Source organism: Maylandia zebra, linkage group LG7 (genome assembly GCF_041146795.1).
Source record: "Maylandia zebra isolate NMK-2024a linkage group LG7, Mzebra_GT3a, whole genome shotgun sequence".
Lineage (NCBI taxonomy): Eukaryota > Metazoa > Chordata > Actinopteri > Cichliformes > Cichlidae > Maylandia > Maylandia zebra.
The window spans coordinates 19,448,524-19,465,604 of NC_135173.1; the positions used below are offsets into that span (position 1 = coordinate 19,448,524).

Sequence of the window (17,081 nt, forward strand, 5' to 3'; positions counted from 1 at the left end):
TATGGATACCAAAAAGCATGTCATTACCATAACATTCACACCATCTTTTGGGATGTGAGACAAACTGAGTCAACAACAAAGGATCAAAACGAAAAACAGCAAAGAAAAATTAAAAAACAGAAAAGTGTGCCTGTTTAATGTGATCTATTTGGAGTCGCAACTGTAGCACTTTGATGAAAGCCACAGCTCCACCAAACTTCTAATCATTCAGCATAGGCCAAACAACCACCTGGTGTAGCCTATATTTCAAATGAGCCATATTTTGTTTATCTTTAACACCAGCGGGTAGGCTGGCAGGCATGCTGCAAGGGAAATTGGAGCACAAGAATTATGACCTAAGAAGAAGAAAAAAAACAGCTGATTAGGGAGAAGATGAGTGAGAAATGGAGTCATCTGTCACGTTAAGCACTCCACAGATGGACAAGTGTAACACCCTAAGAAACCTGCAAGTCCTGAGGCTTGGTGGCAGCTTTGGGATTTAAAGTAAATCCAGGAACGGTTTCAGAAGAAGTGATGAAATATGCCTCACGAGATCACATGTTCATATTGCTCACCCTTTCATTCACGTCATCAGACGAGTGGTAACAACGGTCCTTTTTCTGTGCTTAAATTAAATGTGAAAACATTTAGTTTTTCCAGCTGTCTACACAAAACTATTGTGAGTGTAGATAATTACTGGGGAGCTTCATTTAATGAAGCCTCGGAGCAGATCTAATCACTTGCGTTCTTTAATAAACAAGAATGGAAACCTACTGGTGTGCAAATAAAGATTTGACAGACTAGAACTTCTCCCAACTAGTAGGCTAAGACTTGACTTATAATTGGACCATTGTTTCCTGACACAAACCATTTACTCGTCAGCAATGTTCCGCTTCTATAAGCACGACAAGAAAGAAAAGATGTTTTCAATGGTGTACTGTGGCTAAGCACTGCCTGCATATCTCCCAGGTGAGATGGACAATTGCCTGCTGGGTAGCAGAGTCGTTGCCTTAGTGCCTTCTCTGTGTCCTGTACCTCCTGTCTGCTCAGACTTTACCATTGACCTCACTACCACTTCCTACCTCTGCTATTCTACCTCTGCTATTGACAGCCAAACAACCGGGAGTCAGGAAGGCCTTAACGAAGAGAAGTAGGAGGTTCAACTAATTAGAAATACCTCCATTCCATTACTTCATCCCCTCCTGTTCACTCAGAACACTGAGCTAAAGCTTGGCCAGAGCTGGGCCTGGAGGATTGTTTTTTCTTTTTTCTTTCTTCAGGCTGCTAGCCAATGGGGGACCGTGGTAATTGCCTAAATCCCACTGTGGCAAATGAGGACAGAGTGTGAGGGTCACGCAAGCCAAGAAAATGCTGGGATAAAGTGTGGGAATGAAAGTCTAGTAATAATAATCATAATAATCTTTTTAAAAAATACAGAGGCATAGGACACAGAGACAGAAACTTCAATCTTTATCTAAACATTCCACAGTAGAAGTTCTAACATTGCAGACCTGGTGATCCATAAAATAGGTAAAGAAATCTTCTTTGCACAAAATTAGCACAAGAGCGTAGGAGACTGGAAAGGAGTATTGTGCAGTGAGAAAATAAAATGACCTCGGGTGCTACTCACTAGGGAGAGGCCGACAGGGGTGCAACGACTGTCTTGGCTGTTGAAGCGAAACAGAGTAGGGTGCAGCAGTGACTGCACAGTCGGTGCTTGCTGGACACTTCAATCACAGGCTGCCGGAGCCCCGGGCAAACTTGGCCAATTAGCCGCACACCACCGCTGACCCCCAGCTTCATTAAGGGCCTGGGCTCTGGATAAAGGGAGAGAGGAGAGGAGGTGGAGAGGATTAGCAGGTGAGAGAGTAAACTGTCAGCAGGGGCCAGGTTTGAGGAGATACACACATGCATTTGCACAAACACGCACACCAAGAGGTGACGTTCAAGGTTACAGATAAACACAATCAGAGCACACCATACCACACGTGTACACATTGGCCGAATCACACTCCCGTGTCCCTGTGGGCTTACACCTGCAACAAAGGTGGTGATGGTGGGGTAGAGAGTCAGGGCTATAGAGGCCAGAGGGTGCAGCTCTCCCCCTCTTTCCCACACTACTGACTTGACAGCAACAGGTGTGGTGGCGAACAGACATGCAATTACCAAGTTGAGAATCTGCTCTTTGTGACAGAGACAACAACAAATAAGAGGTAGGATTGTAGTTCGAGGAGAGAAGGAGAGCGTAGTGTTAGAAGAAGAAAGAGGATACAGACAGACTACCCGGAGGTGAGAAAAAAGAAAGACAAAGAGAAAGAGAGATTTCCAGTTGTCTCTTTTCATTGGAAATCTCTCACCGGCAATGTGGGGGGGGAAAAGAAGATCAAAAACTAACACAGACAGTAACTATGACACACCTGTTGTTCTGCAGTGGAAATAAAAATTTACACACTTTGGTTGTCTGAAGAGGCATCGCATAAGTGTGCGCACAACACTGAGACAATTCAGAGAGGGTGGATGAGGCTTTCTGAGGTGCTTTGGGACAGGTTGTGCTCAATGAGCCCTGACAGAAAGACTGTTTGGTGTATGCGCGTGTGTTTGTGTTTGCCTGCATTACAAATGTGTACATCCACATGGGACCTCTGTTTGCATCAGCCTTGCAATGAAAACCACAGCAGTGCTACAGATTGGGTGGGGGCGGGACAGCAGCTTCATACACGCTCCCCTTCATTTTCTCTGTTTTCCCTCTCAGATTACGGGCCTTCGATCAGTCTAAAGTAATGTTTGTGAGCTTTGCCGCTTGTGTAGCAATAACTGCTGTCGGAGAGCTTGCATGCTTGGGTGGAGAGAAGATACTGGCCCTTTATTTAAAACAAGCCAAGGATAAAAGATCAATGGCCCAATTCAAGCCATGAATTGGAGGGAAAAGTTCACAAAACATAGTGGGAGATTACGAGCAGGAGATATATGCGTAGATAGAGGGGGAAGCGGAGAGTGAAGGGGCATCTAGCTCATCTGGGTGCTAGTGGTTTATTGATTGTTTGAGACACAGAGCTCCCAGCCATTCATCACCAACCACTCTCAGGCCCTTAGATAACTCCTATGATAGTGCCCTGCTGCTGAGCAGCTGCAACTGGCCACATCTATTATCCTTCAAAGTAAGCCCCCTAGCCTGGGAACAGGCATGGAGGGGCTGCTGGGTGACAGGCTGAAGGGAGGGCTGAAATGGAAATGGAGGAGGCCTGTGGTTAGGAGCATGTGGTTGAGGCTACGGTATACAAAAGCAGACGCTAAGGTTGAAGGGCCAGGGCTTTATGAAAAATGGTGCTCTGACAGCCACAGCAAAGACGAGAAACTGTCTGTTTTCACCAAGAGAAGAGGAGAAAAAAATGTGACAGCACTATTGTTTCCACTTCTTGGCCAAACAGTACTAGCAAAGCTGTTTTATAGCAGATAGTACACAAACCAACGAAGCGACAGGCAGCTCTAAAAACTGCTGAGTTGCTGTGTGTGTGTGTTTGTGTGTGTTGTGCGTGCAGGCAGACAGACAATTCCCAGATTGGGCAGGTGGGGATCAGCCATAATGAGCCATGCAGGGGGAGAAAAGTGGAACTGAGGGCAAAAAAAAAAAAAAAGGAAAAAAAAGGAAGAAGGCCAAAGAGCAAGGGAGAAAGAGAGAGAGAGTGATGGAGACGGGCTCAGAGCCAGAGACAAGGCCCCAAAAGAGCAATTACAGGAGATCCAGAGAAGGTGTGGGCCCAGCCCGCAGGCATAGTTTCAAACGGCACAAAGCCCTGCCAGACATGTACTCACAAGGATTTACAAGCGTGCACACACACATTAATTTGCCTGCCTAAATTGAAGAAAAACTTGTTACAAGCAAACTAAACAGATGGACAAAATAGATGAGATGACGAATAAAACTCAAAATAGGAGGGAGGCAAGCGTGAGGTGGGAGGATTTTTAAACCGGGAGGGGCGGGGGTCATCTCGAGCCACACGTCACCGCGCCACATGTTTTCAATGCAACATTCTGCTCTGGTTGGTTGCAACCTGTTCCCTTAACAGCACGGCCTGAAAGCAAAGCTTAAAAACCCCAGGTCGGGTCACTGTGCGCAAAACTTTCCGGCTGATTGTGCTTTGTGCGGCGAGCGCGCTAAACAACACTGAAAAGTCTGGACAGCTTCACACCACGGTGCCTGTCACAGATACAAGTCCGAAATAGTTTCTGAAGGCAACCGTTTCTGCCTTCCCTCCTCCCCACCTCGCCCACCTCCACGGCTTAAAGGAGAACGACAAGTTGGAAAGAACAAGAATGATAGGAGAAAAAGAAGGAGAGAGAGATGTGCAAACAGATAAGGGGGAGGGGAAATTAAATTAAGAGAAAAGTTCTCGCGCAACGGCATGCACCATTGATTTCCTATTCTCTTGGAAACATTTAATGAGCTTAAATAGGAGCCTCATCTGACACTGCCACAGTGACTCGGAGGAGCCTCCCAGTGAGAGGAAATCTTTCAGCGGCTGTGACGGCTACCAGAGGGGGTGAAAGACGGAGACGAGAAAAGGGAAGGAGGGGGGGGGGGGGGGGGGGGGGTTTAATGCCAAAACAAGAGACATGAGCAAGACAGATGTTGGATCATACTCAGTAAATGGTCCAGCGATAGCATTGCTTGCCTAGTTCTCAATGAGGTGGGAAAAATGAAAAGAGATTACTGGAAGACAGCCAGATGTTAGAAGATGTCAAAGGTGCTCTACATTCAACCAGCCTGCCTAGTTATTAGGTGCTTACTCACATCAGACCCTCATAAGAACCTAACAAAAACATACTGACTGACAGCTTATGCACTACCTCATTACTTCCTTTACAACCTCCCAACAAGGTATTGATCAGATGCAGCTGTGTGGTAGCCACAGAGTTGCGTCTTCTTTGTCCTAGCCTCGATCCTCCCTGTATTGGCAGATCTTTAGTCACTTCACAGGGCTCAGTCCAGAGGTGATTCACTGCTCATGCCCCAATGTGAAGCATCAGTAGCTGTGTTATGATGCTGTCTGCTGGTGCTGCATCCAGCCACGTTTTAGCGTGAAATCATTATAATATGCACTATAACTCATGGTATAGTGCTGTGGTACATATGAGTGCGTATAAATCAAACTGTGTAAATCCAAACTTTGTTTTTATGTAAATATTAAGTATACTCTATAACTGCCTCAAGTCTTTGTGGCATGGGTTCAACAAGGTCCTGGAAACATTCCTTTCAGATTTCCATTTTTACACAACAGCATCGTGGAGCTGCTGTGGATGTGTCAGCCGTACATTCATCCTCGGCTCCAGCACATCCCAAAAGTGCTGTACTGGATTGAGATTTGATGAATGATGAGGACATTGGACTACAAGAACTCAATGTCATGTTCAAAAACAGAAAGTTGATATGATTTGAGCTTTGTACCATGGCATGTTATCCTGCTGGTACACTGTTGTCATAAAGGATTGAACATCATCAACAATTATACTCAATCATGCTGTGGCATTTAAGCAAACCTCAGTTGTTCCTAGGGGCCCTAAAGGTACACATACAAGGCAGGACGGATCTACGCTTTCATGTTGTTTATGTCAGTTTCTGAATCTCCCATCCGAGTGTCACATAGAAGTGCATACTCATCAGACCGGCTAACATTCTATTGCCCGGTTTTGATAAACCCGTACAAACTATAGTCTCAGTTTCCTGTTGTCACCCGATGTGCTCTTCTGCTGCTGTAGCCCTAACGCTTCAAGGTTCAACATGTTGAGCATACAGAGATACTCTTATGCATACTTTGGTTGTTACCTATCAGTTCAAAACAGTCTGCCCATTTTCCCTTGACCTCTGGCCTCAATGAAGCTTTTTTGCCATGAGAACTACTGCTCACTGGATATTTTCCCTTTTTGGACCATTTCATGTAAACCATCGAAATGGTTGTGTGGGAAAATCCCAGTATATCAGCAGTTTCTGATGTGCTCAGATCAGCCCATCTGGCACCAACAACCATGCCAACCCTATTCCGATGCTCAGTCTGAGCTTCAGCAGGTTGTCTTGACCATGTCTATATGCCAAGTTGCTGCCATATGATTTTTTAGATGTTTCCATTAACAAGCATTTGAACAAGTGTACTCAATAAAGTGGCTGGCAAAAGGATATTCATACTAAAGTACATCTGGCAGTGTACTGTGGTACATGACCTTCAGATAGGCACTTTGTACCTTTATCACCCAAGTATCTTGCAGGCTGCCAGGAATTACTTTGTAACTTTGGCAGTTAAAATTGCAAAATAATTCTCATCTTTCAGGAACTATTTGAATGTTCTCTCTACCCGAAAATGGTTGAGGAGTTATGGTAATGTGAAGCGCACATGGTAACATCTAGGCGGAGCTGATTTTTTGTTTTCTGAGTTCAGTCAGCAGTGCCTTGTGAAGCCTTTGTGCTACCGTGAAACGCAGAATGTCCCTTTAAAGCTCTTCTTCTCTTCTTTGCGAAACCATTTGGATTTTGTCTCTAGCAGAAACAGTAATGGAGTTACAGTGATTTAAAGAGCGCTTGTAAAATGGAACCGGCGCCGGGCTGATGGTCATTTAAAAAAAAGAAAAAGAAAAAGAAGAAGCGTTATCATGCAATGGGACACCAGAATTCATCCTGACCATTAACATGTTATCATAGGTTTCAAAATAAGGAGTTAAAAGGCTTATCACCAGAAAATGCATTAGAATACGTAAGGAATAAATTGATTAATAATCAAATATAATCTACAGACAATTTGTTCCAAGCCTAAATGGATTTTTTCTTGGTCTATAATTGAACCCAAGAGTTAATTTTTGTGTAAATGTCATGTAGGAAGGCTTTTCAGGAGTGTACTTCTGGTTGGTACAAAGCAGAGTTTAAGACAAATAATCTTTAATGTGCTTATAGTTACACAAACTTGTTCCTATTCAGTGTTTTTCTATTCACTGCAATAGCTCCAATTGATTAAGCATAAACAGCTTAGTGTTTTTACAGAAGCATCTGTTTTCTGGTACACAGTCCCTTACCAATCCACCTCAGCCAGATCAGTTCGTGACCCCATTTTTCTCCCCCAACTTTGACATAGCTACTGTTGGAGTAGCTGGTTTGTAACACCTCTGAGTATCTATCCAGACAGATGCACAGCACGCAGCAAAGCAGCCAGTGTGGGTGTTTTGCACAACTGGCAGCAGCGCTGAGGCCTTGTTTCACTGGGCTTTTATTTGTGACTTGAAACAGAAGTTGTCCTAAGAGACACCGTTTTTGTTTTGTTTTTTTTCAAATGAAACTTGGGCTGAAACAATCATATGATGCCCTGGTGATTAATTATGGCAAAAAAAGAAAAACAACCCACATGACAGCGACACTGTTTCTTTCTGTGGAATTCCAGAAATACGCAGGCGTTAACTCCCACACATACATACCAAGTGCAGGAAACTGGAAGTGACTAACGGCAACACAAGGGCAACAACTAAAAGAAGGCGTGTCTATAGCCTTTGACTGCCTTCTTGCTTCAATTTTTCACTCAACTTAGTACCAGCAAGACTGAACCTTTCACCACCAGAAACTGTCTGAACTCTCTCAGGGATCCATAGGTCATCACGTATAGGACAGTGTAGATCACTCTCTAAATCATTTACACTGGTCTATATATAGCCTGCAGAGAAAAAGGTCATTATTGAAACAGAAAGCTATATTTCATAATTGCACTACCACGCTTCTATCCCCTCAGTGAAATTGGCTCTCCAGAATATTTTCTCTCTCACTCCTTTCCATCTCTCTTTATCTCCTCTCTTGTCTGTTAGAGAGGGCGATTTTGACAGGCTGACTGTCTCTCCTGATGCAATAACCACCCTCCATTTGTATCTAAGGAGGGTGCATTAACTAGACAGCGTAATCAGCCTGCACAGGAAAGGGAGCAAGCCTCACCAACTGACTGCTTTTTACCACTCTAAGCTATAACAGCTTGCCATTAGGCCACAATTAGCACCGCTCGCTTGGGGAAAAATAACCCCTCAAAAGACCTTCGGGCGGCAGGGCGGATGCGAGAAAAAGGACTTTCGTTCAAGTCCATTGTTGTGATAAACACTCAGGAGAGATAATCTTATTTGATCATGCTTGATGGTGAAGGCAGTGGGACTTTAAAAGATTTTTAAAAAGTGCCTTATAGTGCCGTGGGACAATGCCAGAGCTCAAACTGATACTACTGACGTGTTACAATGGAAGATTCAGACCGGAAAACGAAAAGGCTTATCGTCAGCCACTTCAGACAGTGCATAATTCCTCTGAAAAGTCAGCAGGTAAAAATGAAAGAAAAAGAAAAAAGAAACTTCTGACAGCACTGCCTTGAGATAAGTGCATTCACTTCCAAAACTGGGAGGCAAATGCCCGTGTGGCAAAGGTGCACTCCAGGTGAATGTGTTCAACCAGTGGAGGATACAGTCGCACAGGGCTGCAAAGGCTGCATTCAGTAGGTAAAAACACATTCTCTCCCTTGGGGTTTTTGGAACAATAAAGAGAAAATGTGTGTCCCTGTGGTCATTTGCGGCATGTTGGCAGTGGGCAGACAGAGATAAGAGTTTGGATCGGTGGAGGCTGACACGCTGTGATTATCCCCCGCTGCTAGAATTGACCGTCCATCAATCCAGACAACCAAGAGGACTGGGGCTAGCCGACTCAGTGGTTGCCCAAGACTCGATTTTTTTTATGATTCAATGACTCGCAGGGGGAAAAAAAAAAAAAAAGTCAAATGTTTTTCAAATATGTTGTCATACTGAATCACTTTTTTTTAATTGGGATTCAGATTCACAAATACTCATCAAGTGCCGCAGTCTCAGAGGTATAATTACTAGCACATATGCTCTCACACCAAGTCTTAACACGTACTTAGACTACCACCTGACTTTCTATGGCTTCCTCTCAAGTTCCTGTCTGCCTTCCTGTCTCTCTGACCGCCTCCTCCCATCGCCTCACGCTGCGTGTTCTGGACCTGAAACCAACTCCAAAACAACAGAGTGAGCCACGGGAGAGATGGAGGACGGAACCGAGCAACGAGAACGAGAGAGGCATGGAAAGAGGGTGTGTGTCAAGAACCACATTCTTTCTGCTGAGTGCCATCTGGAAGTGGAAAGGTAGATAAACAATGACGTGAGACGCATCCCATCTCCTTCCTAAAGCCCGAACAGACACATGCTCGCCACAATGCATGAGCGCCGCTGCCACCGATCCTGCGTCGCGTGCCAAGCATTGTCAGGGATTGGGTCTTATCAATCGTTGGCCAGATACTGAGCAGAAGCACAAGGCGAACAAAGGGAAAGGGAGAGAACAAAAAAAAATGGAGGGGAAATGCAAGCCACAATGAGAAACACAAATGAGAACATGGCCGGCAGCCATCCGTCCACACGGTCTGGACCGACTCTATTTAATCTGGTCAAGTCTGCCCCAAAATCAAAGCAATCTCCCTCAGTGAGCCGACAGAGCAAGGAATCAGACAGCCAATCCCGCCCAAAAAGGAAGTTGGTGCGGTGCTGAATGAGGCAATATCAGACTATGCAGAATTGTGGTAGGAATGCAAACTATTACAGCTATAAAAGTCTTTGCTTTACTTAAAAAAAACAAAACAAAACAAAATCCCTCCATTTGCATTCACTCAACTTGCAAGTGGAGCTCCGGGGCAACGTTAGCTGCTGCTCCCTCTGCTTTTGAATTCGTCACCATATTTTTTTGCAGGCACCTTCTGGCATGCAATATATTACAGTAATAGTAGAAATCTTTATTATCCCTTATGGGGAACTTGCCCTTGTAGTAAGTCAGAGATAATAACAAAAACAATATACATACATTTCCAACACATAGAAGATGCAAACTGATGAAGAGCAACAGCTGGAGCAACAGCTGCAGGGATGCCCCCTGTGGGCGCTATGCCTCTTGGGACCACCCTGTCCTGTAAGAGTGCTTATCTTGACCCAAGTAAGACATACTAAGGCCACTGTGGGAATGACATTAAAAAAAGTGCTGGGATGAAGAGACCTTGACAGCTATCCCTCAGGAGGGAGGAGAAGCTGCACCTGCATGTGCCTCGGCTCTGCTCCGTTAAGTTTCTGTCTCTCCAGACTCTACTGTGTGCGTGTGAGTAGGAAAACAGTGTCCTCTGCCCGGTTTTGTTGGCATTATCGCTGGGGAAAGTAGATGGAAAGTGAAGAACTGGGAGGAGGGCTGACAAATAAGTCACATCAGGTAACATTCACAAAATTGAAGGGCTGGAGAGGGGTGTAAAGAAAAATGCATTAAGGGAAGAAAGGGTGTCTGTCGGTTCTTATTGATTCATCGGCAAAAGTCTCCAGTCCTGATTAGAAACCACTGTATTCAATAGTCGGAGAAAATAGCAAAGAAATGTTCTGTTTGCTCCCAAACACCACTTACACATTCTGACTGAGGAGACAGTGAAACACAATCTCTTGTTTTTCTTTGAGTTGGGAGACTTTTTTTTTTTTTTTTACTGCAATGGAAGAAGCCTGAAAGAACTGAAAGGCCTGGAAATGTGGGTCAGAGACATAACATATTAATACAGTGACCAACCAGAAAAGAAAAACAATTTAGAAGAGAGGAAAATAGATGAAGACCGAAAGAGATCCAAAATATGCACAGCAGAGACAATTTCTGTTTCAACAAACCCTGGCATGCAGGGAAGAAAAAACAAAACAGGAACTTCTCTGCAAGCAGCTTCAGAAAATAAAAAGAATATAATCACTTTAAAGTTATTTGGCCAAATGATCCTTCAGCTGTATTAAGACCTTGATAAATGCCTACTGTCTGGGCTGTTATTAAACACCACAGAGACTGGTTGGTCCCTGTGCCAGCCAAAACTAATTAAAGCCAGGCAGATGTGTCTGGACAGTGGTGTACCACACACCTACAATGTAACACATTTGCACACTTGTAACCACACTTATACAAGCATGCATGCGCACGTGCACAATATCTAAATAGGCTGTTAAATGTGTCTACCCTGTAATCATTTCCAGCTCATGAGACTGTCATCCAGCTAACTACACCAGGTGAACGCAAAGCAACCTTAGCTTCAATTTCCAATTTTGGCATGTTCGACTTCGGAAACTTTTTTTTCTCCCCTTTTTTGTCAGGCAGCGGCCAGAAAGAGAAAAAGCCCCCCCGTGCCTTATTACCTTCTCCGGCACCAGGCAAGACATTTTTTCTGTATTCCCTACCTTTCCTGCTGCAGGTGATGATGAGAGAGCTAACAGCAACCAATTAATCTTTCATAGTGCACGTGTTCTTGCTTTTGTTAGGTCTGCTCTATGAGTTGTATGAGACTGCAGCTGTACAATAGAAGGCTGGTGACGCTTTCATCCTTCTCCTCCTCCTCTTCCTCCTCTCCACTTTTCATTCTCATACTTTGTGAGCAAACAGCTGGGCTTATTTTATTTATTTTTTTCCTTGCAAAAGCTATCATTACAGCAGCCTACAGGCATAAGAGCTGCACTCCAAACTGCTGATGGAAGCCTGGCTAGCCGAGTCAGAGGTAGTGATGAGATTGCACTGGGGATGTGCGCTTGGGGAGGAGAGGGGACGAGAGCGGAGGAGGGAGGTTGTATTGGGCTAGGGTGGAGCCATTAGATGATAAACACACAGTGCACGAGTACACATACAGAAGCGCATGACATGAAGCGATGCAAGCACCTGCGTTTCATCTTCATTTAGGCTGTCGGTCTCATCACCTTGTAATCAAACCTATCTTAGGTCACATACACACATCAGCGATTCTTCTGCATGCTCAACACACACACACACACACACACACACACACACACACACACACACACACACACACTAGTGACTAATCACCCATCTGGAGCAGCCATTCGCAAGTCTGGATGACAAAGCACCCATGCCCAAAAATATAGGTTAATGCCCTTCTCAACACAAGGCTTAGGCTGCATTACAACCAAACAGACAGGTTTAGGGAGGGGGTAGAGGTGGCTTATGACCTGGCTCAGACATGCATGGACAGGGGAGGAAGCAAGTGACATCACAGATAAGGGTGATCTACTTGGGCTAACTGCTAGCAGGCACACGGAGCTGACAAGCCCGTACGTGCACTTGATTTCAACAATAGCTCACAGAGTCAAGGGCAGGGAGAGGGCAGAGACAAAACAGTAGGAAAAACCATTTCAGTGTGACTAGGCAGGTTTGTGAAGTGAAAAATCCGTTGTGGCTTACTCGTAGGGCATTGCTGAACATCCCCCCCATCCCTGTCATCGCTAAATATTAGCGTGTTAGCAGTGGCAGGTGTTAGCCATCCCCTCTCAGATCCATCCATGAGTTTGGGCTTATTCTCTGAATGCCTCAACCACTGTGGAAAGCCTTTTCCCCCAGCAGAGGCTGTCATGATCCAGGTAAGTCTCCTAGTTGTGTGAGGGGACTGATGCAACCAAAGCCAGGTTCAGAATGTGGGATAAGGTTGGATCAGAGCCAGGAGCCATTAGCAAGCAGTGTGTCTGACACAACGGGCAGAACCTGACATTTTCAAAGGCGTAGAAGGACTTGAACAGAGCCGTGGTGAGGAGTGCAAGGCAGCTGTTTCATTCAGGCCTGCTGATAACAACCCTCTGTCCAGATTGGCTAGTGCAAACGAAGTAAGGGGACCACAAGGCAGCACGAATACAAATCACTTCTTCGATAGTCTACACTGAGCTAAGCAAAAACTACTGAACTGGCATTCTCGCATTCATTTCTTAGCCGATCAAGCCTCTTGTGGTTCAACGTTTTCTGCAGGCAAGAATTTTAATGTCCCAGAATGCATTAAGACTAATATGCATCCTTACAAAGAAGCATGTGACAGTACGGTTAATAAGCAGAAAACTCTTTAGTTATCAGGGGGAGCCAGCAGTATGAACAGACAACGATCTCGCTAATGGCCCTAGCCATATCATTTACCATACAGCCCCTAGCAAGAAACACATAGACACAGGCTCTGGAGAAGGGACACTTTCATTACTCAAAAGATAACATCCTAACAATGACTTCTTTTTTTTTTTGCTTACAACCCCCACTGACAATAAGTACACAATTAGCACATCAATTATGAGTGAGGAAAATAAAAACGCAGGTTATTTAATTCTCTTTTTCCACTCAGTGCTCAGATATAACTACCACACAAAGCTTGAGAGCAGTGTTACTAACAGATGGAGGAACAGGCACTTAACCCCAACAGCACAGACCTTTCATTCTGTTTTTGTTTTGTTTTTTTGCAAAATTCTTGCCAATAATGTTCGCATTTCAATTATAAATCAGCGGAACAAACAAGTGATTTAAAATCACTGGTGAGAAACCATCTGGCTTAGAGTGTTGCTTGATTTCAACAATCAGTCACAGATTCAAGTAGACTGTGCTCTGGCGGTATATACCTATTACACACTGACCATTGCAATCACAAAAAACAACAAGCCTTTACATCTGTGACTGAGGTTCACTCCCATTAAAAACCCATCACACCCACTACAACCATGCTACACTTACTGCGCGCAAAACCCATTGCTATAATTGGTTCCACTGCACCCTTTACCCACTCTGGACGGGGCCAACTGGCAAATTCAAACCACTCTGCAGTAACTGGAAAAGAACCATACCCTAGTTGTGTCTCAGAGACAATAAAGTGTGACAAACTGCTTCCAAACATGGGGAAGAACTGAAAACGCACAAATTGTTTCAGTCAGATAGGAAAGAAATAACAGACAAAACAAAAAAGAGAAGAGACGGGGAGAAGCTCCATTGCCTGCTACGGAAGGCAAACAGTGATGACGGTGTGACTGCGGGCCGACGGCATCCCTCCGGAGAAGAGTGCACACTCCATCAGACCGCAAAAACAGGCAAGAGGGTCGCAACCATTACCTCGGACAGAGATGAAGAGGAACCCCGGAGCCTGGCATTCTCAGACTCACAGGACAGCCGAGAGAATGTTTGTGTGAAGGTGTTTTAACAGCTAGAGAAAGCTAAACAGAAAGCAAGCAGGGCAGTTTGAATGTGATTGTGTAAGGAAAGTGTGACCGAATGACGTATGAATACATGCACGAGGGGTGGTGACTGTGTTCGATCAAGGCTCAGCTAGAGCTTGAGAGAGCATCTTGGAGATGTTTGTCATACCAGAGCGAGGAGCATGTCTGTACGAGGACGAAACTGAGAGAAAACGCTAGCAGGACCCCGAGGCTCTGAACACAAGCACGCTGCCTTCTCGCTAAAATAGAACGCACTCAAGACAGACTCGCTGACTCTCCCAAACTTGTGCTTTAAGGGAAGGAAAAAGCATAAAAACACTCATTAGTATTAAATAGTACAAGAAATTGCAAATGAGAGCAGAGCCGAGGACTGGAAGATATTTATTAAAAAACATGATTTATAAGCAAAAAGTAAGTAATTATCCTCAGCCAAACACAATAGAAGCTCACAATCAGTCATAATTGTTGCTTGGTGTGACATGACTGCAGATAAAGGAAAACTATAATTGATATTCTGAACTGAGTTTTCCTAATTAAAACACTGATTATTCTGGTAAACAGACAATGACAACCAGAGGCGTGGCACTGCCCTTTAGAGGAGGCACTTGCACGGCGCTAAACCCAAGTTCCTTCGAGGCCCTGATTTTTTTTGTTTTTTTGACAGTGCGCCGTTGTCCGGGGATTGGGGAACTTCATTGATATGTAAACACAAACACAAAAACGGGAGTGCAGTTTTTATACGACACAATCCCCTAACCGAGGACTTTTATTTGTTTTCTCCAATAAATGTCAAGTTTTATTAACATATTGACCCTGAGAGACAGAGAGCGAGAGAATGGGAAAAGAGACAGTGTGTGGACGACTGTGATGTTATTTATATATATAAAATAAAAAAAAACTTTAAAAAAAATGCTCCAAATCCTTACTAAATCCTTGTGTAGGAAAAGTTTAGGATTGAAGGGCTTGTGGATTACAAAGGTTGGACACTGAACAATAGGGGCTTACTTAGAGCTGGTACTGGGCAAATAGGGGAGGCAGTTGAGGACAGCACACTTAATGGAAGTGACAGTCAGCAGATACGCACTGGTCCCCTTCATCCGCAATTGCACGCACTCCCTCCTTTGGCAGACCAGAAAAGAGAAGGGGAAGAAAAAGAAAGAGAGACAGAAGAAAGAAAGAAAAACACCACCCCATCTACTGATTACATACAATACAGTGGGAGAGAGGTAGGTGAGGTGAGGGGGGTAGAGTGGGGTGAAGTGAATAGACAGAGTGCTGCCAGGGCCTACTTTTAGATAGCGTGGTTATCAGGAAGAGAAGGAGCGCCAGAAACAAAGAGGAAGTTTGCTGCTGTTGTTTTATCTGGAAGCACATTAAACTGAGAGGCACACAGGGGACGAGACAGTAAGAGTAAAGAGAGAGGCCATTCAGAGCGAGGGAAGAAAGTGTCTAAAAATCAGGCAACCTTCAGACACATCCCGTCCCGTCCCTCTAACTCAAAGCTACACACATGTGCACACTTTGCCCTTGGCTCAAAGTCATCCCTAGTTCATGGTCGCTGGCTTTGATAGGAGACGGGGCCCTGGAACGAGTTACTAACGACCCAGAAAGCTGCTCGTCGGGCTATTGGTGCAGCCTGATATGAAGCGAGAGAGGTCGTCACTGGGATGGAAACTCAATGTGGCCTTTGATAAAACACTCAAAGAAGGATATAAACAGAACTGGAATTAGGCAACCCATCAGGCCATGATGGAAAGTAGGCAAGATAGCGAGGGCCAGGCGATGGGAGCCGGGGGTAAATCCGTGCCCTTGTGGATTGCCCTTGACCCTGAGGCCTGCATTGAGAAACTGTTGAGCACAGCACCTGCCAGGTGTGGGCTTGGAGAAGGATGAGAGGCATGTCAATGAGAGGGTCCCCCCCTCCCGACTCCCCTGCTGCCAAACACAACACCCAGGCAGCCCGCTGGATCCAACTAATCAGAGAACTTAGCCGCTGACCTCTCCGCGGGCTCTATACCTTTTAATGAGATCCATGTCTTTGATTTGTCTAGCCGCCTGGAGAGAAAGACAGATCATGCATAAGCTCAGACAAACACACACACACACACACACACACACACACACACATACAAACACATCAGCTTTGCTAACAGTTGGGCAGTTTCACATTGACACACAAAGACACAAGCGACGTTGAAATAATGAACGGTCTGTAATGCACTATGGCCAAGGGCTCTCGCGCGTGTGCGCCCATGCACAGAGGAAGCGGATACACAACGATGAACTAGAACAACCGCTGCCTGAGAACTAACGAAAGCCTGCCCAGCTAATCAGCACACACAGGAGCACACGGAACCACACAGACATAAGCCGAGCCCAGCTCAAGGACACGGCACCCACCTTGTTAAGGGAAGGCCAAGGGAGGTGCAGGTGAGATTGGATCCAGACATGCTTGCTCACAGATAGAATTGAATTATTGATCAGCCAACAGATTGTGTTATGAGGAATTCATGGATCCATGCTTGGCCTGCCCGGCTCCCCGAGGCTGAAAGACAGACTGTGTGTGGACTCACTATACATGTATACATTTGTGCATGTGTGCGGATGCGTGTGTGCTGGGCAAGCCTAGGGGGAGGAAGGCAGCCCTGGTCAAAGACCGAATTATTTTCCGTGGGCAGAGTGGGCAGTGTGAGCTCGCACTTAGACAAGACAGAGCAAACAGTGAATCGATCAAGCTGGCTGGGGTGATGCATACAGAAGGAAGGCCTCAATCCTTGCTGTGCCGAGAGGGCTTTAACTGCTCACACACTGAGTGGCTTTTTCATTGGCACTCAGGCAACAGCACAATCCTCAGCTCTTAATACTACCAATGGAAAGAGAGGAAATGGGATTTTTATTTGTCTGAGCACCAAGGGTGGTCTGCTGCTCCGAATAATACACTAAAATACAGGGTCTAGCTTAGGCTGTGCTCTGTTATCAGCATCAGAATTGGCCAACATGAGGTGCAAAAGGACTGTGTTCTATCACAAGGCTGTGGAGCAGGCATAAAATGAGGGACT

The 17,081-nt window shown here is 45.1% G+C and overlaps 1 protein-coding gene across 2 annotated transcripts in view; it reads right to left on the reverse strand.

The window, feature by feature from the left end:
- plxnb2b (plexin b2b) overlaps positions 1 to 17,081 on the reverse strand; it is a 135,667-nt gene that overhangs the window by 108,121 nt on the left and 10,465 nt on the right. Inside the window, exon 2 of one of the 2 annotated variants that reach the window (XM_012922592.5) lies at positions 1,610 to 1,796. The exons of the other annotated variant lie outside the window; for it this stretch is intronic. The gene's annotated coding sequence lies outside the window, so the exon portion shown is untranslated. The remainder of the gene's footprint in view (positions 1 to 1,609; positions 1,797 to 17,081) is intronic. 2 annotated transcript variants of the gene reach the window in all.